The sequence below is a fragment of the Equus przewalskii genome, chromosome 25, assembly GCF_037783145.1.
Source record: "Equus przewalskii isolate Varuska chromosome 25, EquPr2, whole genome shotgun sequence".
Classification (NCBI taxonomy): domain Eukaryota; kingdom Metazoa; phylum Chordata; class Mammalia; order Perissodactyla; family Equidae; genus Equus; species Equus przewalskii.
Genome location: NC_091855.1, coordinates 35,573,510 through 35,597,152, shown reverse-complemented (window position 1 = coordinate 35,597,152; position 23,643 = coordinate 35,573,510). Strand labels below are relative to the sequence as shown.

General features: G+C 40.3%; 1 protein-coding gene and 1 long non-coding RNA gene across 6 annotated transcripts in view; one reads left to right on the top strand and one right to left on the bottom strand.

Annotated features, from left to right (window-relative positions):
- BTBD7 (BTB domain containing 7) overlaps positions 1-23,643 on the top strand; it is an 88,673-nt gene that overhangs the window by 45,929 nt on the left and 19,101 nt on the right. The window lies entirely within an intron of this gene.
- Positions 2,554-22,694, bottom strand: LOC139079438 (uncharacterized). 2 transcript variants are annotated; one of them, XR_011533113.1, is made up of 2 exons: positions 22,512-22,694; positions 2,554-2,847 (listed from the first exon to the last, which is right to left on the bottom strand). It is a non-coding gene; the product is annotated as an uncharacterized lncRNA (long non-coding RNA). The 2 variants fall into 2 exon arrangements; XR_011533112.1 differs by lacking the exon at positions 2,554-2,847 and adding an exon at positions 16,570-16,760.

Below are 23,643 nucleotides of genomic sequence, written 5' to 3'. Positions count from 1 at the left end.
AACATTAATTGACAAGTGACATTGAAAGAGATCTTATGGATCTTTTGGTGCCTGAAACAAGTGGGAAAAGAGGAAATTTATATTTCCAAGAAAAATTTTAAATTACATGTGGAAGAAAATATAATGCTGGTACACAGCTTGGCTCAGCAGTAGGCAGTATTTAGATAGTCATCATAATATGAACACTGAATATTGATTTAATAAAAATTACAATATAGAGAGGTAAATACTAGAAGAAACAGCTAAAGAATTGAGAGTAGTTGCCTCTGGGGAGTAGGACTGGGAGTGGAAAAAAGATAGGGCGGGGGGTTTTGTTTTTAAGGGAAGCTTTTTATTACTACTAGTAATTACCACTACTACAAAACTTCGAAATAATGAACATATATACTGCTTTGATTACAAAATTAATTTTTTAAAATTGTGACATCAGTGCTCAGAAGAACCGGAGACACCTAGATAGGCTACAGTCTTAAAGAACTGGGGAGTTTATCATATCTATCAGGAATGTTAATGAATGAGATCATGCTTATAATTTTAGTTTTACAAAAGGCTTTTACTTTCTCTCATTTGGTCATCTTGACAACCTATGGGTATCGTGGGGCTCAGATATTAATAACTAGCCTTTTCCCAAGCTTGTAAGTGGTGAAGTTGTGACTTGTACAAGCTCTTCTGACCCTAAGCCCAGGAATTTGGGCATGATGAGAGAGGGGAGCAGTATGAAAACCAGTTTCTAGGGATGAGGGCAGGAGGCCCCTGTGGCCTAATTGTAGGAACGTAACAGCAGACTAGTGATTGAAGCATCAACTCAGAGGAGCCTCAGCTCTGAGCCTGATCTGTGCTGAATCACTTGGTGTGAAGCTAAGCACGTACCTAAGGGAAATGTGGGCCCAGCTAGGAGGTTTAAAAACTGTGGGGCAGGGGCCTGGATGGATCACCACTCAGACTTTGCTTCAGAGCGCTTAGCCAAAAGCCAGAGGGCTTTGTACTGAGCAGGCCATTCTTTCCTGAATAGATGAGTGTTCCTGTGTCGGTTATTTGACTTTTTTGGCTGCCTAATATAAAGACCTTCTTCCTAGTTTTGGGAAATTCTTCGCTGTGTAGGTCTTGATAGAAGACAGAGCCCACTTCCCAGTGTAAAAACTAAGAGATGGGGTACTTACTTTCTTAGACTTCTCTGTGATTAGGGCTTAAGCACATGAGCTAGGCTTTTTCAATCACGAGCTGATGGCAGAAGTGGGGACTGTAGAGAATTCTTTCTGTAAGCAGGGTGGGAGCAGCAACATCTCATGGAAAAGAAGAGCAGTCAGCAGCAGCAGTGCCAATGATGGCATTCACTGTCCAGGCACAGAGCACGATCTGGTGGCCTGTGTCCCAGGGCAGCACAGGGCGCTCTCTGGGCCGTTTCTGTGATGTAGCCCTCACTCTGCAGCCTGCCTTTGTTCTTGTTTGTTTTCCAAGCCTGGTCTCCAGCTTTCCAGTGACTCTTGGCTAACAGTATCTTTTCAAATAAATCCCTTTTCTGTTTAAGATAACTAGAGTTGTTTTCTGTGGTTGCAGCTTTAGAAGCCTTATTGATAACAGTACATATATTAAAATGACTAGTATATAAAATCCCAAAATAGATGACTAGATTGGAAGAGTCTCAAAAGAATGACGTGTTTGATCACTGACTTTTCACAATGACCTTAGCACACACTGCATGAACAGCTCTGAAAATGTGAGAACAACATAGAATATACTATTGATTTAACATAAATTTTTGAGTAGAACTCTGCTCTTTAGAAGAACCATGGGTTTTCTCATGAACTTTTTTCTTTTAAAGATTTTATTTTTCCTTTTTCTCCCCAAAGCCCCCCAGAACATAGTTGTGTATTTTCAGTTGTGGCTCCTTCTAGCTGTGGCATGTGGGACACCGCCTCAGCATGACTTGACGAGCGGTGCCACGTCCGTGCCCAGGATCCGAAACGGCGAAGCCCTGGGCCCCCGAAGTGGAGCGCACAAACTTAACCACTCGGCCACAGGGCCGGCCCCTCGAACTTTTTTTTTTTTGAGGAAGATTAGCCCTCAGTTAACTACTGCCAGTCCTCCTCTTGTTGCTGAGGAAGACTGGCCCTGAGCTAACATCCGTGCCCATCTTCCTCTACTTTATATGTGGGACACCTACCACAGCATGGCGTGCCAAGCGGTGCCGTGTCCGCACCTGGGATCCGAACCTGCGAACCCCAGGCCACCAAATCAGAATGTGTGAATTTAACTGCTGTGCCACCCGGCTGGCCCTTCTCACGAACTTTAACAACTACGAGCTTACTATAAGAATTTATTTTTCCTTGTCATAAATACTGTTGACCTCAGAACAAAATAGCCCAGAATTAGCACCAACGAGAACATGTATATTCCAGTGCAGAACATTTACAGTAGTACACTTTAAACTGAAGATTTTATCTTTTCATCTTGATCAAAAATGTATGTTTCAGTGTTTGGAATACAAAATTTATTTATAACTTTAGTTCCAAAATGGACTGTGTAATGCATTGCCCATATTTTTAGTCATAATGCTTGTGATTATATTTTATTGAATTAAAAATCTAACAGAGAAACAACTGAAAGCAGTGACCTAATTTTTTCCCTTAGCAACTTGGTGAGATTCCAAGAGTGTGTGACTTGAAACAAATGCAAAATAGCAAAGACTAAGTGTCCTGGCTCACTAATCCATCCTCCCTCTTTCTGTCCTCTCCATTGTCCCTGTGTTGACAGTCTTCCTTCTGTCTCACTTCACTTGAGCAGGCACTTCGTTTTACTTCTGTCTGCAGTTGTTTCCTCTTTAGCAGATGGGTCTGAATATACTTCCTAGAGAATAATGGAGCTAAGTTAGAGACTATTATCAACAGTTCAGGGGAGTAAATGTAGGTTTCAGTTAAACATCCAGCATAGATGAAGAATTCGTCTCAGTTTCAGTAATAGCAGTTCAAATGACTCTCCAGTTATACATCTCTAATCATGATGTAACTTATAACTTAGCCCTTAAAAAATTTTTACTCGGGGCTGCCTCCGTGGCCGAGTGGTTAAGTTCGCGCACTCCGCTGCGGCAGCCCAGGGTTCGGATCCTGGGTGCGGACATGGCACCGCTCATCAGGCCGCGTTGAGGCGGCGTGCCACATCCCACAACTGGATGGACCTGCAACTAAGATATACAGCTATGTACGGGGGTTGGGGAGATAAAGCAGGAAAAAAAAAATTTTTTACTCAAAATTATGAATAGGGTTCTAAAGTGTAATATTTAATGGCGTATTTTATTTTAGAATGTAAGCCGTGTTTCATATGGACTGCAAACTCTCCACTTCTGACCCTCTGCTCACACTTTTGTTTTGTCTTGGAATGTCTTTGCCTTTGATCACTAAATGTCCAAATTCTACCCTGCCCTTTAAGACCAAACTTCCATGCTACTTCCCTTGTTTTGTCTTAGGCATTCCAAGTTAGAAGTATTTCCTACTTCCTGCAAACTTCTAAAAGACTTCATTTTTATTTTAGGTTTTTACATTTTCTCATTTCTTTTGGAATTACCTATGGACGTGTCTCATTTCCTCTATCAACTAGTGTATTATATACTCCCTAAAGACAAGATCAAAATCCTGGTCATCTTTGAATCACCCTAAGAACCTAGCACAATATTTTTTGCTCTTAGTAGACTCTCAGTTGCATATTTTGAATCATCTTTAATACCTATGAAAACTGAGTAACTTTTTCTTTTTAAAAAAAGGAGGGGAAGTGTAATACTTGTTTAACCTCAGAAGTTGCAAATAAAATGAAAACACCAAACCTCAATCTATGAAATAAATATGAAGTAGTATTTATAAAAGCAAGTTTAGATGTGGTCTGAATGGTGTATAACTCTCTACCATTAAACACGGTTTTAAGTTAAATTTTCAATAAAATTGTGTTATCAACTCCTTATTTGTTAGTCCATTGATATAAAATAGAATTTCTACTCAATTGAATTGAATTTAAAATGTTCAAATGAATTTAAAATATTCCTGGAAATCAGTCAAGGCTATTAATCTTTTGAAGCCAAAAGAAGTTTACTTGAAGGGCAATCCTTTTGCACTATTATAATTTAGATCAAAGAACTAGTTATGTCTCAAAAATTTTAGCAATAAAAGTGCATTTACAGAAATAGTACAAATATAACTCAGAATGTAAACTAATGGGAAAATTTGTATTCTAAATTAGGCATCTTTTTATTTCTTTTTTGTGCTAATTTATTAAGGAAAAATAAAATTCTAAGGAGTTGCCATTGTTTCTGGTCTATTGAAAATGGAGTATTTATTCATCCTTATTTGTATACTTAAAAGATAATGAGTATAAATTAATATTATGGCTTGTTATATGACTTTTTGAATGTAAGTGTGTATCAGATACTTTGTAGCCATAGCAAGAAGTGTAATTCCAATACTTGCAGTTCATTTGAGTCAGTCTATTGAGTGTCTTCTATTTCTTTTCATTTAAAATTATGTGGAATTTAACTAGAAGCCTTCTCTCAACAATAAGCAAAATCTTTTCTCTGTGATACTGAAATTGCAACGATGCCACAGTGGAAGGAAACAATGAAAGAGAGGAAGACTTGTTTGTTTTGTTTTGGGTTTGGTTTTTTCCTCAGTCCAAGTGTGTGTTTGTTATAGTCAAGGTCTGAGCGATTGGATTTAATTTGAACTTTACAGACGTTAATATAATCAAATAAAAGATGAAATGTTATAGGTCAGTATGGAGATGAACACAAAACTTTAAACAACTTAGTACTACTCTGGAGTAAGAAAAAGCTAAAGATTTATATTATAAGAGTTTATTGAACTCAAGTCATCATGAGGATGGCAGAGAGAGCATTTCATCAGTGCTGCCCAATGCAGCATGTTCTGAAATACAGAAAGATTGTAAACTGATGGTATCGTATTTTGTCTTGAAATTGAGATATCTGTTCTTCGTTATGCTTTGCTTCTATCACCATTTATATATAACTTTTAAAGCAAAACAGAATAATTACATCAATTGATCAGAACTGTTTATGTCGGTAGGCCTAAAATAAGACACATATCTTTTTTAAATATCTTAAAAATGAATTTTAAGTGTTCAGGTTAGCATTTATTGAACACCATTGCTATGCAAAGTGCGGTAGCAGGGAGAAGACAATTAAAATGAACAGTTTTTTTTTTAAAGATTTTATTTTTTCCTTTTTCTCCCCAAAGCCGCCCAGTACATAGTTGTATATTCTTCGTTGTGGGTCCTTCTAGTTGTGGCATGTGGGACACTGCCTCAGCGTGGCTCAACGAGCAGTGCCATGTCCGCACCCAGGATTCAAACCGACAAAACACTGGGCCGCCTGCAGCAGAGCGCGCAAACTTAACCGCTCGGCCACGGGGCCAGCCCCTAAAATGAACCGTTTTTGAATGCCACCATGTACCTAGCTTCAGGACAAGCTCTCCATATACGTTGTTTCATTTCATTCTCACAACAATCCTGTGAAACTTGGTGAATGGGTTTCCCATTTCTGCAGAGAGGTTCAGAGGTAAATAACAGTGCCCAAATTTAATGGTATTTTATAAATAGGAAGTCTGAGGTCAGATCTGTGTTCTAATCCTGGCTGTGCCGTGTGCTAACCATATAATTTCTGTCTGAGTTCCTCATCTTAAGCTCATTCCTTCTTCATAGAAGTGCACACAGCACATACTATGCCTGTTAAGCCGGGATCACCTTAAAAATGTTTTAAAAACTGAATTGCGTTAACGCTTTAGAAAATTTTTAAAGATAAGAATTGAGTTATTATCCCTACACATCATTTGGCAACTTGGTTCTAAGTTTCCAAAGTCTTAAAAACATTACTAGATTCAGACTTTAAGACAGTGATACATTCAATATTAGATGGCAAAACAGGGCCATAAAAAAATGGTCCATAGAGCTTTCCCAGGGTGGTAGGCTGTTTGGTCTAAACTCTCACTCCACTGTACCTTGATTCAATTATAGTCCCTTTTTCCCTTAGAAACACTAAGAGAAATGGCCTAATGTATTGCCTTTTCCTAAAGCCCCAATTTATTTTTGTTTTTCTGGCTCTACCATAGTTAAATTTGAACTACTCCTCTTATACCTTCTGTTGCCAAGGAATACAAAAATTAATACAATTCGAGATGCACTTTATTTGGCATGAGGAAAATAGGATTGGGGAGGGCATTAGTGATTGAGGAGGGAAAAGTGACAGAAGGAAGAACCTCTACATTGTACAAATATCCTGGCTTTTCGGAATCAGTATTGAAAGTAGAGTTGAAGTTTCTGCGTTAAGACCAAATACTGCTCTTATCTCCTAAAATATCCAGAGAAGAAGGACTCTGACCAGGTACAAGCATTCTGTCTACTTCTGGTTTTGGAAGTAGCTAGAAGAAACTATTCCAAGAATTACGATAGATTAGTAATGATATTATTTAGCCATTACTATGTGCGAGACACTGGACTGAGCTCTTTTTGTGGAATACCTGACTTGATCTTTACAGTAACCCGTATGAGAGCTACTCACCTTCTTCCCGTTGTAGAGATGAGGAAACAAGTACTTAGGTTGTTACTTCTCCAAGGCCACTTCTACCCTTCAAAAGATGCACTTGAAACAAGAATTTACTGAGTACCTTCTCTACACTCAGCAGCTAAGCTTCCTATATACTGTGCACTTTAAAAGACTTCTGATAGTTAGTTTGGTAACGTTCCTAAATAAACCATCCTCTGTAACAACTCTAAGTTTGAATCAATTTACTTTAAAAGTAGTTCATGCTCATTGTTTGAAAAAGAATGAGTGATAGAGAAACACAGTCTAGTGTATTTTCACCCACTACCATTCCTTTTCCCACATCCTTATTGATGACATACTTTGAGCAGTTTGATAGGTTTCCTTACAAACCTTTATATGTGCATGAATGTGTGTGTTTCACGTGCATATCTTGTTCTGCTGTAGTATAAATAGCATCACACTATGCATTTTATTGTCTTGCTTTTTTCATAGTTAAACTTTGGAAAAATTTTTAAGTATAGACTTTTTAAATAACATTTTTAATAGCATTTTTTTGTTTCTAGATAGATGCGCTAATGGTTGGATTTCAGATAGTGCAAATGATACAAAAGATGTTTAAGAACCCTTCAGTCTCACTTCTCAGTGATAAATACTGTTAACAAGAAGTACCTTTTGTTTTTCTTTAAGGATTGGCACCAGGGCTAACAACTGTTGCCAATCTTTTTTTTGTTTGTTTTTCTGCTTTGTCTCCCCAAACCCCCCATGTACACAGTTGTATATCTTAGTTGCATGTCCTTCTAATTGTGGGATGTGGGACGCCGCCTCAACGTGGCCTGACAAGCGGTGCCATGTCCACGCCCAGGATCCGAACCCTGGGCCGCCGCAGCGGAGCACGCGAACTTAACCACTCGGCCATGGAGCTGGCCCCAAGAAGTACCTTTTTATAAGTATCTCCTAAAGACTGGATCTTAGTTTGTAGTATATTTACAGAACTGCTAAAACATTTAGTGAATATAAACCAACTAGAAAGTGCTTGCCTCCAACCATTTTTTCATATATTTGGATGAATAGACATATCAGTTTGTATTATAAATTAACATGGGCTAGCTTCACTAGATACGTTTCCACAAAGGGGATGATTTAGATATATTAAAAGACTTTGAGCTCTATTTTGATTTTTTCTTTTTAAAGATTGGCACCTGAGCGAACATCTGTTGCCAGTCTCCTCTTTTTCTATGTATTTATTTATTTATTCTTTTCCCCAAAGACCCCCTGTACATAGTTATATATTCTAGTTGTACGTCCTTCTGGTTATGCCATGTGGGATGCCGCCTCAGCATGGCCCGATCAGCAATGCTAGGTCTGAACCCAGGATCCTAACCGGTAAAACCCTCAGCCCCAAAGCAGAGCACATGAACTTAACAACTCGGTCACGGGGCCGGCCCTATTTTGATTCTTTTGATTAAAACGTTTGTATTCCTCTTAGGCGTTGACATATCTATAAACCTTCTGATAAATACATTTCACGGTACTTTAAGTTGAAATATCTACACATCTGAAAGTAGTGCCAGAAAACAGAAAACACAGTTTGCACACATACATGTCCTTGTTTCAAACCGTATTTCTCTTCAACTGTAGTAGTTAGGCATTTTCCAAAGTGGTTTGGTTTTAATACTGAGTTTCCACTGTCAGTGTTCTTTCCTTATTGAAGTTTACATTGAAGAGCAATGCTGAATTTTGACGCCAAATGCATTAAAGTATTTCTAGAAAATACATGGGCATCACATTGGTTTTCTAAACCAGTTGATAGCCAAGCTTGTATCTAATTATGAGAGGTTCAGAAAATTTTCCAAGCTAAACTATGTGATTAAAATTTTCTTTGTTATTTTATGCCTCATCTTAAATTCTAGATTGAGAGGCTGGCCCCGTAGCCAAGTGGTTAAGTTTGTGCACTCCACTTGGGCGGCCCAGGGTTTCACTGGTTTGGATCCTGGGTACAGACATGGCACCGCTCATCAGGCCATGCTGTGGCGGCGTCCCACATAGCACAACCAGAAAGACCTACGACTAGAATATACAACTATGTACTGAGAGGCTTTGAGGAGGAGGAGGAGGAGAAGGAAAAAAAACAAGGCTGGCAACAGATGTTAGCTCAGGTGCCAATCTTTAAAAAAAAGTAATTCTAGATTGATAGTTTTTTGTTTATAAGTATAAACAGTAGAAGTATTAAGTATCTGAAGTCTTCAGTGGTATGAACCCCACTCCTAAACTGCATTTTGATGTCAAGTGTTTAGAGGTACTAAGTTAAATAGAAGTGGATGGATATGATCTTGTAAATGTGATCATTGTAATCTACAAACCTGAGAGAATAGCAGCTGCCTGTGTTTTCAAGCAAATAAAGGTAAAAATGAGAATGTTGTAGCAGGGAGGGAGGAAGATAACCTGTCGATTCAAATGAACCCTTGGTGTGGAAATAGCACTGTGTTTCCTGTAGTTTATTCATTTAGCCAGCAATTATTGAGCCCGTATGCCAGGCCCTGAGATTGAAGTAATGAGTAAGATAGTCTAGCCAGTTACAGTGTAAGTGCCTGGACAGAGCAAAGCACTGCATGCTAGGGGAGCACCCGGGAAGAAGAGGAGCCCCAGCCCCAGTGTAGGGGGTCGGGGAAGGGGGACAGCATCAAGAAGAACTTCCCCGTGAGGCTGAGACCTGAAGAATGAATAGGAGTTAAGTAAATAAAGATTGGCGGTAAAAGGGAACATACCAGGCAGCAGGCACTGCAGGTAAAAGGCCTAGAGATAAATGAGAGCAAGGCACTTTGGGTTTCTGGAGATAGGAGTTGCGGAGATAAGTGAGGTGTGGCGAGAGATGAGGCTACTGAGGCGAGCAGGACTGTCTGCTAAAGAACCTGGTATACTGTGCTCGACATGGGCTTTATCCTGAGCATGACAGGCCAAGTGACTGATTACATTTGCATTTTCTGAAAGATCTCTTTGGCTGCAGCATGCAGAAACCATAAGAAGTGTTCCAGAAATAGTGATTCTTTAAAAAAAAAAGTACATTCTTTTTTAAACACGCTCCTTTTAGCACCTTTTTTTTTTTAAAGATTGGCACCTGAGCTAACATCTGTTGCCAATCTTTTTTTTTTTTCCTTCTTCTTCTTCTTCTCCCCAAAGCCCCCCAGTACATAGTTGTATGTTCTAGTTGTGGGTCCTTCTGTTTGTGCTTTGTGGGACGCCGCCTCAGCGTGGCCTGATGAGCAGTGCCATGTCCGCACCCAGGATCCAAACCGGTGAAACCCTGGGCCTCCGAAGCAGAGTGCGCAAACTTAACCACTCGGCCATGGGGCCTGCCCCAATACATACTTTCTTTAAGGAGATAAAATCTATAAATAATACATCAAAAATTACGAATTCTTTTTTGAAGTTTCTTACTGTATTTATTCACTTATTCACTAGAATTTTTTGAGCACCTGTTCTTTGCCAGGCACTGTGCTAAGCACTTAGCTCACATTATCCTCTATGATAGATATTAGCTCCATTTTACAGGTAAACTGAGACTGAAAATAGTCTCTTTCCTGGGGTTGCAGCTAGAAAGTGCTAAGACCAAGATTGAAATCTAGTCTTTCTGACTCCAGAGCTACTGTTTCCCATTTGGGGGATGTGGGGAAAGAATATGGTCTCTGTGGGAAGAAATCATCTGTGAGGTGCATTGTTTTGAAGGGAGCACATGATCGTATTTAAGAGTTAACTAACCAGTAGATATCAAAAAGTTTTATAAAAATCATAATTACATGGCTTTATTTCCCAAAGCCTTGGATTTTTCCTTTATTATTATAATGGAATTAAGGATACTAACGTACTATTTTGTCACCAGTGGGAAAATGATTTAAGCATAATGAGCAAGGATGGGTATTTTTTTTTCTTTTTTCTTTTTTAATTTTTATTGAGTTAATGATAGGTTACAATCTTGTGAAATTTCAGTTGTACATTATTGTTTGTCAGTCGTGTTGTAGGTGCACCCCCTTCACCCTTTGTGCCTACTCCCCACCCCACCTTTCCCCTAGTAGCCACTAATCTGTTCTCTTTGTCTACATTTTTTAAGTCCTCATATGAGTGGAGTCATACAGAGATTGTCCTTCTCTATCTGGCTTATTTCACTTAACATAATTCCCTCAAGGTCCAAGGGATGGCTATTTTTTTTTATATACATACATAAAGAAGTGTGAACCTCTGAGTTTTTCGTATACTGAGTACTATTATTGTTTTTATTTAACATTTGTAAATAAATGATCTGTGAGAGGAAAGTGCACAATACATTTAGGTTGTCATTGACTATTTCTGTTCTCTTTATAATTTTTGACTTGCTCTGCTCTCTTGAGCACAAGTCCCCGTGCTTGCTCTTGAATTGGAATATACCAGTAATGGTGGGCACCCTCATCAGGGAAACTTACTTCTAGTAATAGCTGCCATTCATTTGATGTTTACTGTAAGTTAAACAAGGCACTGGGTACCGTGTATTTATTATCTTATTTAATTCTCAAAGGAACCTGATGAGGTACATTTTGAGGATTAGGAAACGTTTTTCAGATGAGGAAACAGGCAAAATTTCACGCATCGCACAGCTAAAGGGAATTGGGATTGGGTCTCTGGTCAGTCCGATTCTGGTGGTGTCTCTCACTCTCTCTTTCAGCAAGATACCTGCACATAAGAACGTGCGTTCGGTTTCGAGGAGTTGGAGCATCCTGTAGGTCCCAGAGTTAGATCCCCCTGCATTGTAGTATAGCAGAGGCTTATATATGATGCCTGTGTCCAGAGAACTGACATCCCCGTACATGCTTCCCCCTTTCATTATGCTGTTGTCACCCCCAAAACGCTTAAGCATAAATATCTGGGGCCAGCCTGGTGGCATAGTAGTTAAGTTCACAAGCTCCATTTCAGCGGCCTGGGGTTCTCAGGTTCCAGTCCCGGATGCGGACGTAGCACCACTTGTCAAGCCACGCTGTGGCAGCATTCCACATAAAATACAGTAAGATTGGCACAGGTGTTAGCTCAGCGACAATCTTCCTCAAGCAAAATGAAAAAGATTGGCAACAGATGTTAACTCAGGGCCAGTCTTCCTCACACAAAAAAAAAACCGCTTAAGCATAAATATTAAAATAAATATTAAAAAATTTTTTAAAATATTAAAATAAATATTAAAAAAATAATATTAAAATAAATATTGTTTATTTATTAAAATAATTTTTAAAATATTAAAATAAATATTTTTTAAAAACCACTTAAGCATAAATATTAAAATACCCTATTAGAGAACATTAATTCATAAAGTAAACACTGAAGAGTTCTAAATCTATATTCAGTTAAGTATCTTAAGTGTTCTTAAATTTAGTCCTTTTTTTCCTTTTCCTTTCATGGCTTGAGAGAATCTTGTCTTTTGTCAGTGTCTGTGTGCTTTAGCCTCCTCCTTTATTTGCTGAGTTACTGAGGTTTTCCCTAGAAGTTTTCAGCTTCTTTCCCATCTTTCTCAGTCTGTTTTTTCCTTCTTGCACAGCTTGGCAAAAGCTGTACGAAGAAAGAGAAAGCACTCACTGTACATTCTCAGCCTGAAAGCAGCAGGAATCTCAGGGACGGCCTGTTTCCCCCGCAAGGGAGCTGTGTTCTCAGAGCAGAGAGCCTTCTCGTCTCCCTCCCAGTGGGTGCTTGGCTTTGGTGGGCAGTGATGGGTTCTATACTGAGCACTGAGGGAAGGGGCTCCTGGCAACTTCCATAGCCTAATGTCTTTGTTTTTTTATTATTTGATTTTTTGATTAAGAAATATGCTCACATGGAACACAATTCAAAAGGTACCAAAGGGTACTCTGTGAAGAGTCTTCTGCCCTCCCAACTTTTTATTGGCCTTCACAGAGGCAGCCAGCGTTCCCAGTTTCTTGTATATCCATCCAGATAGACTATCTAGAGATTGCCTCAGAATATAACTTTTAAAATATATTTAAAGGGAATGTAAGATATTTGGAATAGATCTATAATAGTAGCAATACCTTTTGGCATTTAACTATTGCAAGAAAATCTTATAAAACTATTCAAAGGGGCATAAACTTCAAAGTTATACTTCCATGTAGGTAAATATATGTTACACTTTATGACTCTACTTCTATATTATGCACCTCTGCCCAACAGACAACCAAATTGTGAACATTAGCTGAAAGGGTAGGAAAAATAAAACTCAGCCCTTTTTTTTGCAGTGAAAATAGATTTTAATCTAGATTTCTTTTCTTTTTGCTTTTTTTTTTTCCAGCTTTAGTGAGATGTAATTGACATATAACATGTAAGTTTGGGACGTGATGATTTTTGATACACGTATGTATTGCAAAATGTTTACCACAATAAGGTTAGTTAACACATCCTTTACCTCACATAGTTAACATTTTGTTTTTATGGTGAGAACATTAAAGCTCTACTCTCATAGCAGCTTTCAGGTATATAATACAGTGTTCATTGATAGACACTTCAGTTATTTCCTTGTCTTGGCTATTGTGAATGAACATGGGGGTGCAGATCTCTCTTCCAGATAGTGATTTCATCTTTGGATATATACCCAGTGGGATTGCTGGATCATATGATAGTTCTATTTTTCATGTTTTGAGGAACCTCCATATTGTATTCTATAGTGGCTGTACCAATTTACATTCCCACCAACAGTGCACCAGGGTTCCCTTTTCTCCACAGCCTCGCTAGCATTTATCACTTGTCTTTTTGAGAATAGCCATTCTAACAGGTGTGAGATGATATATCGTTGTGGTTTTGATTTACATTTCCCTGATGGTTAGTGATGTTGAGCACTTTTCATACCCTTGTTGGCCATTTGTATGTCATCTTTGGGAAAATGTCTTTTCAAGTCATCTGCCCATATTTTAATCAGATTGTTTGTTTGCTGTTGAGTTGTCTGAGTTCCTTTTATATTTTGGATTTTTAACCCCTTATCAGATATGGTTTGCAAATGTTTTCTCCCATTCCATAAGTTGCCTTTTCATTTTACTGATTGTTTTTTTATGCTGTGCAGAAGCTTTTTAATTTGATGTGGTCCCGCTTGATGATTTTTGCTTTTGGTGTCACAGCCAAAAAATCATTGCCAAGACCATTGTCAAGAAGCTTTTTCCTGATGTTGTCTTCTAGGAGTTTTATGGTTTCGGGTCTTACACTTAAGTCCTTAATCCATTTTGAGCTAATTTTTGTGAGTGGTGTAAAATAGGGTCCAGTTTCACACTTTTGCATGTAGATGTCCAGTTTTCCCACTACTGTCCTTTCACTAGTGAATATTTTTAGCTCCCTTGTCAATCAACCTATTTTTTTTTGCCGAACTATGATGCATTTATTTGTTTACCTAAAGTGTTGATTGCAGTTCTTACCACTCTTCAGAGAAGTAATAAAGTTAGATATGTTCTGAGAAAAGGGAGCTGAAGTAGATGAAAGGAACAAGTACTAAGGGCAGACTAAAATGATTCAGAGTGTCCAGTATGTCAGAAAGGGTATTACTAAGATAGTCCTAAACCTACTGTGACAAGTAGACCCTAAGGTGACCCCTAATGATCCCCATCTTCTGGTATTCATACCCTTATGCAATCCCCTCCCCTTAAGTGTGACTGCAGCCTGCATCTTGTTCCTAACCCATACAGTATGGCAAAGATGATTACGTTACACTACGTCTTGATAACAGACTTGCGCTAGAGACTTTTACACTTGCTGGCTTTGAAAGAATAAGCCACTGTGTTGTGAGATGGCCTGTTGATGGCAAGAAATGCAGGCAACCTCCAGGAGCTGCACGTGTGACCACCCCAGCCAGTAACCAGCAATAAGCTGAGCCCTTAGCTATGTGGCCACAAGGATATGAATTCTGCTAACAACCTAAAAGCAAATTATTCCTCAGTTGAGCCTTCAGATGAGAATGCAAGCCCAACTGATAGATTGATTGCAGCCTTATGAAACCCTGACTGAGGACCAGGTGACCTGTGCCCCGACTCCTGACCCACAGAAAATGTGAGGTGATTTGTTTGTTGTTTTAACCCTTTCAGTTTGTGGTAATTTGTTACACAGCAGTAGAAAACTGATAGATTATTTAATCCTCTGATGTTATTTTCATAGGTCAAAACAGTTTTTTAGGGGAAAACAGTAATTGAAATCCATTTCATCACAGAGCCTTCAAGGTGGTAACCAGCCCTGCCTCTACAAAAGACTCAATTTAGGAAAGCTGCTGAAATTATCCACAGTCCCAGCTGCTGCACTGGCTGGAGGCTGTAATTGACATTCTCATCATAACTGTGTCACTCAGTTCAATCAGGATAAGGGAATTATTATAGGAATTGGGCCTTACGCAGTTGAGGGAGAAGCTGGGGAAGTGAAGGTCTGGAAGGGAGAGGAAGAGATTACAGAGAGGTTATCAGCCAGTCGGCCTGAGAAGCCATGCACATCAAGCCACTGAAGTGGGGCTGCAAAGGGGAGCACGTGGAGAGTGGCGGTGCTGTCTGTGGATCTGCAGCCAAGCATCTGGCTGGGGCCTGGAGCTAGTGTTGTCACCATTTGGGAGGGAGAGCTAGGCGTGGAGTAGAGGAGAGAAGGACAAGCTGAAACTCACAGGCACTTCTGCCTCTGCTTGTCGCCACATCTAGCTACAGTGGCTTTTAGAGAGTAATGGCTGTTGGTTCTGCCTTCCAAATCTCACATGTTTCCCTTGGCCAACCTTAGCTTGGAATCACACAGGGATGGAGATTATGGGGAACAGTTCTAGCTCAAGCAAGTTGAAAAGTACAAATTAGCACAGTCTTCTATCACCCAACGTAGATTTTCATCACACTTTACCAATATTTCAGCAGGTCTAGGTAGCCTGCCAGGTGGGGTGACCCAGACATTCATCCCAAAGGTGTCCAAGCTTTTAGTTGCTTTATCCATGGTTGCCACGGTTTCCGGTTTCCATTATCACTGTGTAGGGAAGCACTTAGAGATGCCCCAGTGAATCCCTTGGATACTGGATGAGTACCTTCCTGCTCCTGTTGTATTGCCACAAACCTAGCACCCTGCTTCAGCACTCTCAAGATCCACTCCCACACATGTTCCTCCAGGACCTGCCCAGACGTGTAGCCAGGTCTTGGAATTCTTGGGTGTGTACATTTTTTCCTCCCAGAACAGGGGCTGCATTTTCTCTCTCAAACTATGATCATGAGTGATCAGATCCCGGTTATTGGTTTGGAGCTAGTGAGAGGAGGCGGGGGCAGATCTTGAAGAGGACGAGCATTATCTTTTCAGGCTCTTGCAGGGTCTCCTGACAAGAGGGTGCTGCTGTCCTCTAGCAAGGAGTTGGGGAAGCTGCTTCTCCCAACCCAGAAAGTTCAGGCAAATCTTGGGGTTTAGCATTCCTAGCTCATCCACCCAAATATCCCCACTTCAGACTTCTGTGTCCAGTTGTTCCTATCAGGACCCAGATTTTATCATTGAAGATTTGTCAAGGCTTTGCATTGAGGTTGTCTTTGTAGCTCTGACATCCTTGAAATTAAATCTGGAGCCTGAATTTTGGTAGTCTGTTCTGCAGCTACAGGAAATAAGGGTCTCTTTAAACACTGACCTAGAAGTCTTCTGACTTTGACAGAATACCTAGACTTGAGGGGGGCTAACCTGAGCCTGTCGTTTTCTTTTTTCATGACTTCTAAAGCTGTTAACTAAAGCCAGCCAAACATCAGGTCCTTATAATTACTGATGTTCCCATTCCATTCAAGTACCACCACTATTGCTAAACTAATACCACACTTAGTGAAAAACCTTAGTGTTGTCATGCTGCTGCATGCAGGGTTTATCACCACCCCACTTACCATTAGGAATGGGGTCCTTTTTGCCATCTGACCTGTGAGTGATCTAGTTGCAGAATCGCTTTTGAGAATCTTGTTTTCTAGGGCCAGTTCTGTTACAATTATTGTATGGGTGTCTCCTCCCATTCCCCCACAACGTGTGCTAAAACACAGCCTAAATAAAACAAAGGCTTGTGTGCAGGTAGTTTATTTGGTAAGTAATCCCATGAACAGGAGTGAGAATTGGGGGGAGTTAAGCAGGGGAGGGAGGAGGGAAAGCAGTACGAGAGTGAGCCAAGGGGCTGGTCACCACTGGAGGCACCCGGGGTTCAGCCCGGGTAGGACCCTCTGAGGAGCTCTGTAGAATCTTCAGCGTGGTCCCCCTGAGGAATAGCAGAGACAAGCATTTATCCAGCAAGCTCTCAGAAGTTGCAGCGTCCAAGGAGCGGCAGTTAAAAACAGTGAGGCACAGATTGCCTTGTCTTCTAATCCACGTGTCTGACACTCATTTTCTGCTTTGGATCCGGAATTCTGGTTGCTTTTATAAAATAGAGTTATGCAGGGATGATGTGTTGGTAGTAGTAAACCTTTGAAAGGTGTGCTATAGTATGGATTGGAATGTTGAGAGAGGGAGGCAATAGGAAGCTTTTTGGGAATTGATGTATAAGATACTGAGGATCTGGACAGTGGTGCTGTTGGTGGGAACGCAAAATAAAGAGTCTAATGGAAGACCATTTTGAAGGAAGAATCACTAGGACACATTGACTAGTTATATATGTAGGTCAGAGGAGGGTGAGTTGACACAGCTGATTTAAGATCTCTAGCCTAGAAAGAGAGTAGTGTTGAGGGACAGATTGGCTGCCCAATATTATTTAGCATAGTCCTCAGAACTCTGAAGGGATTATTTCATCCTATATATGGTGGAATGAGCCCCACAGAGGGTATGCTTTGATCCAGCACAGGGTGATGAGAGAGAGTCAAGAGTTAGCGATGTGACTGTCTGAATTCAAAGCCAATATGCTCTTTCCCCTACTTCAGGCTGCCCTCACTTCCCTCTTGTTTTGTAATTCCTTTCCTTAGGATTCGGAATCAGTCACATACAGGTCAGTAGGAGAGAACTGAAACAACTTTTCTCTCAGGCCCATTTGCACTTGAAGTCTCATTTCTAACTCTGGTGCCACTGAAGAGCCAGCGTGCCTGCTCGAAGGCCGGCCTTCCTCTAAATGTGTTACATTGTTTTATGTTGTATGACAAGCCGTAATCTCCCTCCACAGTTCCTTTCCTTTCTTGCCCCTTGCCTGCTTCCCTCTTTCTCTTCCCACCTCAACCACAGTGTGGAACTCTGAATCTGGAAGCTGCTTATACAGTTCCTGATGGACATGAGCCAGTGAAAAGGTTTACCACTGATCCTAGTGAAACGAGTATTTAGGGTACACCTAGGAATACGAAGAGTATAAGGGTGGCAATAAAGACAGATCCTGACAGTGTATTCAGGAGATATGTCCACACTGAAGCTTATTTTAGTTATGAGAGGAACACAAAACAGAGAAAAACAAAAATGTTGATCATAAAAACAGAAAGTGATCCCATTTAATATGCAGCAATAAGAATCTTTTGTATTACTCAGTGTCGAATTAATTTGTTTTACTTCTTTATGTCTCTGCTTTGGTCGTTCGTGTTATATAGCTCAAATTTTGAAAAGAGGCATTTTTTCCCCAAAATGAAGGGTTAGAAAGAAAGTATTTTGGTGAAAGAGAATAGAAGAAAGGATTAAACAACTAGGAAATGGATCTGTAAAATGCGGTTATCATGCAAGCAAAAAGAATTCTAAGGGGCCAGCCCCTGTGGTCTAGTGGTTGTTTGGCATGTTCGACTTCAGTGGCCCGGGTTCAGTTCCCAGGCATGGACCTACACCACTCATCTGTCAGCGGCCATGCTATCATGGCAGCTCACATACAGAAAGAGGAAGATTGGCAACAGATGTTAACTCAGGTGAATCTTTCTCAGCAAAAAAAAAAAAAAAATTTAAGAAGTTGACTTCACACTGTCTGCCAACCTCACAGCCGCATCATTGAAAATCTGCCTGAGCAGAATGCATGGGCACCTTTGAGCCATTAAATGTCTTGACTATACATGAGTTTTTCTGTTAAAAGGAAATTGTTAAAAACGTTTGAATTCATCCAAAAAGTTATATAGTTTATTAGTCAACCATTGCTGTGTAACAAACAACCGGAGAATCTCAGTGGTATATAACAACGAACATGCAGTTCTCACAAATTTACAGGTCAGCTGAAATCACAAATGTAAGTTTGCAGCAGCTAGGGTCACTTTTGGTTGCCACTGTGGGTCAGCAGGGCTGAGTGGCTCTGTTCCCACTGCTGCTCATTCTCCTGGGACCAAGAAGCCGGCCGCGGTATGGTGTGGCAGTGGCAGAAGGCAAGAGAGCAAGCCCAATTCCCCAAAGTATTTCTGAAGCCTTTTGTCACAGCATGTCTACTAGCATTTCATTGGTCAAAGCAGATCTCATGGCCAATTCCAAAGTCTTGGGACAGAGAAGTACACTGTGCCCATGGGTGGGTAGGTGGGATTAGAGGGCTGGTCGTGGCAAATATGTCTGAGCAGTAATCTCCCGTATGTGGGAAATAGTCTAAGCTCTAAATTTCTAGTTTAAAAAGATAAAGTAGTCATTTTGATTGTCGTTGTCTTTGAAGAAATAAAGATATGTTCTATTTTATCTGTAGTTAGGAAATGGAGTCAGTAAACTCAGTAGGGAAAAAAAGAGTTCCCTCTGAAAGTTAATTAGTACCAAACAGGAGGAAACAAATTTGACCTCCATATATCCTAAAGCTGGCATAGGGGAAGGAATTCTAGACAGACAGTGCTCTTCAAAATGTGTCTACAGTGAGATAAGTACAGAAATTGAGAGTAAGCATTTTAAACTCTTGTAGCAATTTGACATTGCCGCAGTATTCAAGCAGCATTTTTACGGAATGTTACTGAAGTATTGGTCCAACAGATTGGACGTTTAGAAAGAAACAAGAACAGAAACTGTTCCTTGACCTGAGATGGTTTGAGAAGAGCTGAGATAGAATGTGGCATTCTGCTCCCTAGAATGAATACCGGGCACTGTGTGTAAGTGGACGCTCTAATTTATACATTTGTCTTTGAGATTTGGGTTAGTGTCACTTTGTCACCAAGAATCTGACCATCTTTGAGTGTGCTGATAGTGTTTTTGGCCCTACAAGACTGGTCCAGAATTTACCAAGGAAATGGCATTGTGCGAAACTTCTTTGCATCTCGCTTGCTGGCCTTTCCCTGCCCGCATCCCTTCGGCCTTCCTGCTATGTTTCCATTTTCATTTCATTATCGATAACCTTGACAAAAGGCAAATTTACCTCCACCTGAAATCCTTTATCATGATATGAAAATATTAATTTTGACAATATAGATAAATCTCTTTAAAAATATGCCTTTCAACATTCCATTTTTTTTGCCTGTCTTCCATTTACCTTTGTGAGTTAGTGTCACCATGTCTGGTGTATTTACACGGTGCTTTTCTGTTCGTGTGAGAAGTGGTCCAGGTGAAGAAGTTCTGACGGGTGTTGACTGCATAAGATCTTAGTTTAGAGACGGAGAAAGCGGGGAGGGGGACGGGATTTTGGTGGTGGTTGTTTTGTTTTGTTTTGTTTTGTTTCAGGAAGATTAGCCCTGAGCTAACGTCTGCTGCCAGTCCTCCTCTTTTTGCTGAGGAAGAGTGGCCCTGAGCTAACATCCGTGCCCATCTTCCTCCACTTTATATGTGGGACGCCTACCACGGCATGGCTTGCCAAGTGGTGCCATGTCTGCACCCAGGATCCAAACTGGCGAACCCCGGGCTGCCAAAGCGGAACGTGCGCACTTAACAGCTGTGCCACTGGGCCAGCCCGGGGACGGGATTTTTTAGGAGGGAAGGGAAGGATATGTTTAGTTAGGTATGACTTATCTTTTTCCAAAGTTAATTAATCTTTGTGAGTCTCAGTTTTCTCATCTGTAAAATGGGAATAATAATAATACCACCTTCTTTGAGAAGATGTGCTAGAATTAAATATTCTAAGTTAGGTACAGAGCTTGGCACATAATAAGTTTCAAAAATGTTCGCTATTACATTTGCTTTTAATTAATTATCTACTAGGTTTCAGGCTCTCAGAGATATGTTGGGGCCTCTACCCCAAAGGAGCACTCAGTCTCATAGAGGATTCAGACAAGTGTATCAGAAAGGTAAAATAGCATGAGAGTTTAGTGCTGTTATAGAGGGAAACACAGGGCGCCATGGATACGTTTAGGGAGGAGGAACAGCTGATCCAGGCCTTGGGGAGCAGGATCAAGGTAGGTTTTTGAAAGAGGCAGCATCTAAGCTGAGTGTAAAACATGTGGAGGAGTTAAGGAGAATTAGGAGCATCTTAGAAAAATGGAACAACATAGGCAAAGGCCTAGAAGTGAGAGAGTCTGCTGGAATTCTAGGAAATTGTAAGTAGCACAGTCTGACTAGAATGTAGGATATGAGCAGGGATGGGGCTGGAGAGGTTGACAGGGACCAGACTACCAAGAGTATGTAATTTGGGTTTTATCTTGAAGTCGTTTGCAAGCTATTGAATAATTTGTTACATATATAATCTAATTTGCATTTTAAAATATCATTCTGGCAACAGTATGGAGAACTGATTGGAAGGGAGGAGGACTGGAGATGGGAACTTTTTTAGGTTGTTTCAGTAGTGCAGGGAGAAAGTATCAGATTTTGAAACGGAGGTGGTAGAGATTCAGTGGCGGGGATGGATTTAAAATTAGAATGAACAGCATTAGATGGTAGATTGGATGTGTGCTTCTGGAGGAGGAAGCAATAACAGTACTCAGATTTCTGGCTTTGGTACTTCGGAGAGATGAGCTATCCTTCTCTGAAACAGGGATAAAGAAGGAGGGAACTACACGTTTTTCCAGAGAAAACAAGTTGACTTTTGTCTGCAGAATATCTCTGGAGCTCTCCAATGGGAGGTTTGAGTGAGTTTGGGAGTCAGGAGAGAGCTCTGGGTTGGAAATGGAGACTTGAAAGTGGTAAAGATGCAAAGGGAGTGAAGGCCCTGAGAGCAGATGACACCACCCAGGAAAGTGTGTGGTAAAAAGAACTGTGTACTCACAGTGCTGGGCAAGTAAGTACTCCAGAATGTTTGAAGGAGTGAAGAATGTCAAGGGTACAGTCTCATTTAAATCTCATTACAACCCTGGGTTAGCAGTATAATCCCATTTTTACAAATGAGAACAGTTCAGGCTCAAGGAGGTTAAGTGATTTGCCCAAAGTGACTGCTGCTAAGTGGCCAGGGTGGGATTTCAAGTCCAATCTGTCTGATTTCAAAGCCCATTTTTTCCTACCATGTCTCACTTCCTTGTAAACCTCAGAAGTTTAGACACATGATATTATCATTCATTCTCTTTCTGTACCTCTGCCAGCATCCTTGTTTAGTAGAGTTGTGATACATCGTTTTAAATAACCACTTTTTCTCTGTTTTCCTCTGCTTCATTCCCAAACATGTCTTTCCTGTCAGATTGACCCACCCTACTCAGCTCTACTCCAGGGCCTACTTTAAAACAGCAGACTGACAGAAGTCCTCCCCCAACAACTGCGTGAGGCCTGCCCTCCGCAGCTTGATGTTCAGGGCACGCCGTAAAATCACAAGAACTGTTCAGAGCTTTTCCATATTTCCCGCTTCTCATCAGCACATACGCATGCCTTTGGGTGTTGTTTACATGCAGGTTTCATTGTGGTGGTCTCAGTATTCCTTAAAAGGACCTCATTTTAATGTTTAGATTAAATAAATCAATCTTTAATCTTTAGATTTAATTACTCTTATGTTTAACTGTGTTACCACTTTTCTAAAAATGATTTTATCTCTGTGATGAAAGGAGCTTGGATGTCATCTGACCTTAGTTCCGTATCCACTGTAGGGGTTCTTTGGACTCTTTCCCTAATGTGACGAGCCAGCCTTTGCTCCTACATTTTTGTAGAGGGGAGGGGAGGAGAGCAATTCTAATTGTTAGAAATTTCTTAATATTGAGTCAGAAATCTCCCTTCTTTTAATATCTGTTTGTTTCCCAGGACGTACCCTTGGAATAGCAGAGAAGTCAGTCATTTCTCCTCTTCATTTCTCATGAAGGTCCCTTAGACATTTAAAGATAGTTCTTCTGTCTCTCCTCCAGTCGCTCTTACATAAGCCAGATCATCTTGTTTGCTTGGAGCTTTTCTCCTGTGACAGTCTCAAATTCTCTACTTTTCTTTTCCCCTTCTCTAAGAATTCTAGAATTTTGTCAGTGCCCCATCTAAGACATAGGGCTCAGAACAGAACACAGCACTCCACAGGAGAGCAGTGCAGCCTTCTTCCTTTGATTAGGACTTATGCTCGTATCCTAAAAACCTGAGATTGCTTCAGCTTTATAGCAGCCATGTCGCATTTTGCATTTGTTCAGTTAAAATACCTAGATATTATTTTTACATGAATGGTAGTTAAGCTAGCTCTCCCCTATCATCTATTATACAGTTGATTTTCTTTAATTTAAATATAGAACTTTATAATTTTCCTAGTTATATTTCATCTTCATTTTGACCCATCTTTTTAGCCAATTATGATCAGGTTATCCAGTTTGTTGTTAACTGCATATCCCAGTTTTAGGTCATTTGGAGATTTTGAAACATACTTTCCACATCTTTATTTAAGTTCATGACAAACATCACAAAAACAGACTCCCCACTCCATCCCCTGAGTTAATCAGTGCTACTTACAAATGTAACCACTGTTCTGTCATCTGTCTGTATCTCATCTTATCTACAAAGATCTCATTTGTAGATTGAACGAATTTTTCTTTAGCGCCTACCATGTGCAAGAAAGTGCTAGAAATACAGTGAAGACAGCAGTCCCTGTCTTGTGGAGCTCACAATCTAGAGACATCGTGAAGTATTTTATTAAAGGCTTTTCAGAACTCAGGTTACACAGTTCTCTATGATATTCTCCTTATCTGGTACCATTATCAGAAAAGGGAATGAAGCATTACTTTTCGCAGACTCTATACTGGCTACTAATGAGCCTGTCTCACCTGAAAATGGGATTTATTACCTTTTTCTTTTCACCTTTCATGGTTTCACAGTAACTCTGAGCTTTGAAAGTCTCAGGAGTTTATTGATGCCCTTTCTTTTGGCTCGCTCTCTCTTTTTACAGGGAGAGATTCACCCTGAGCTAAGAT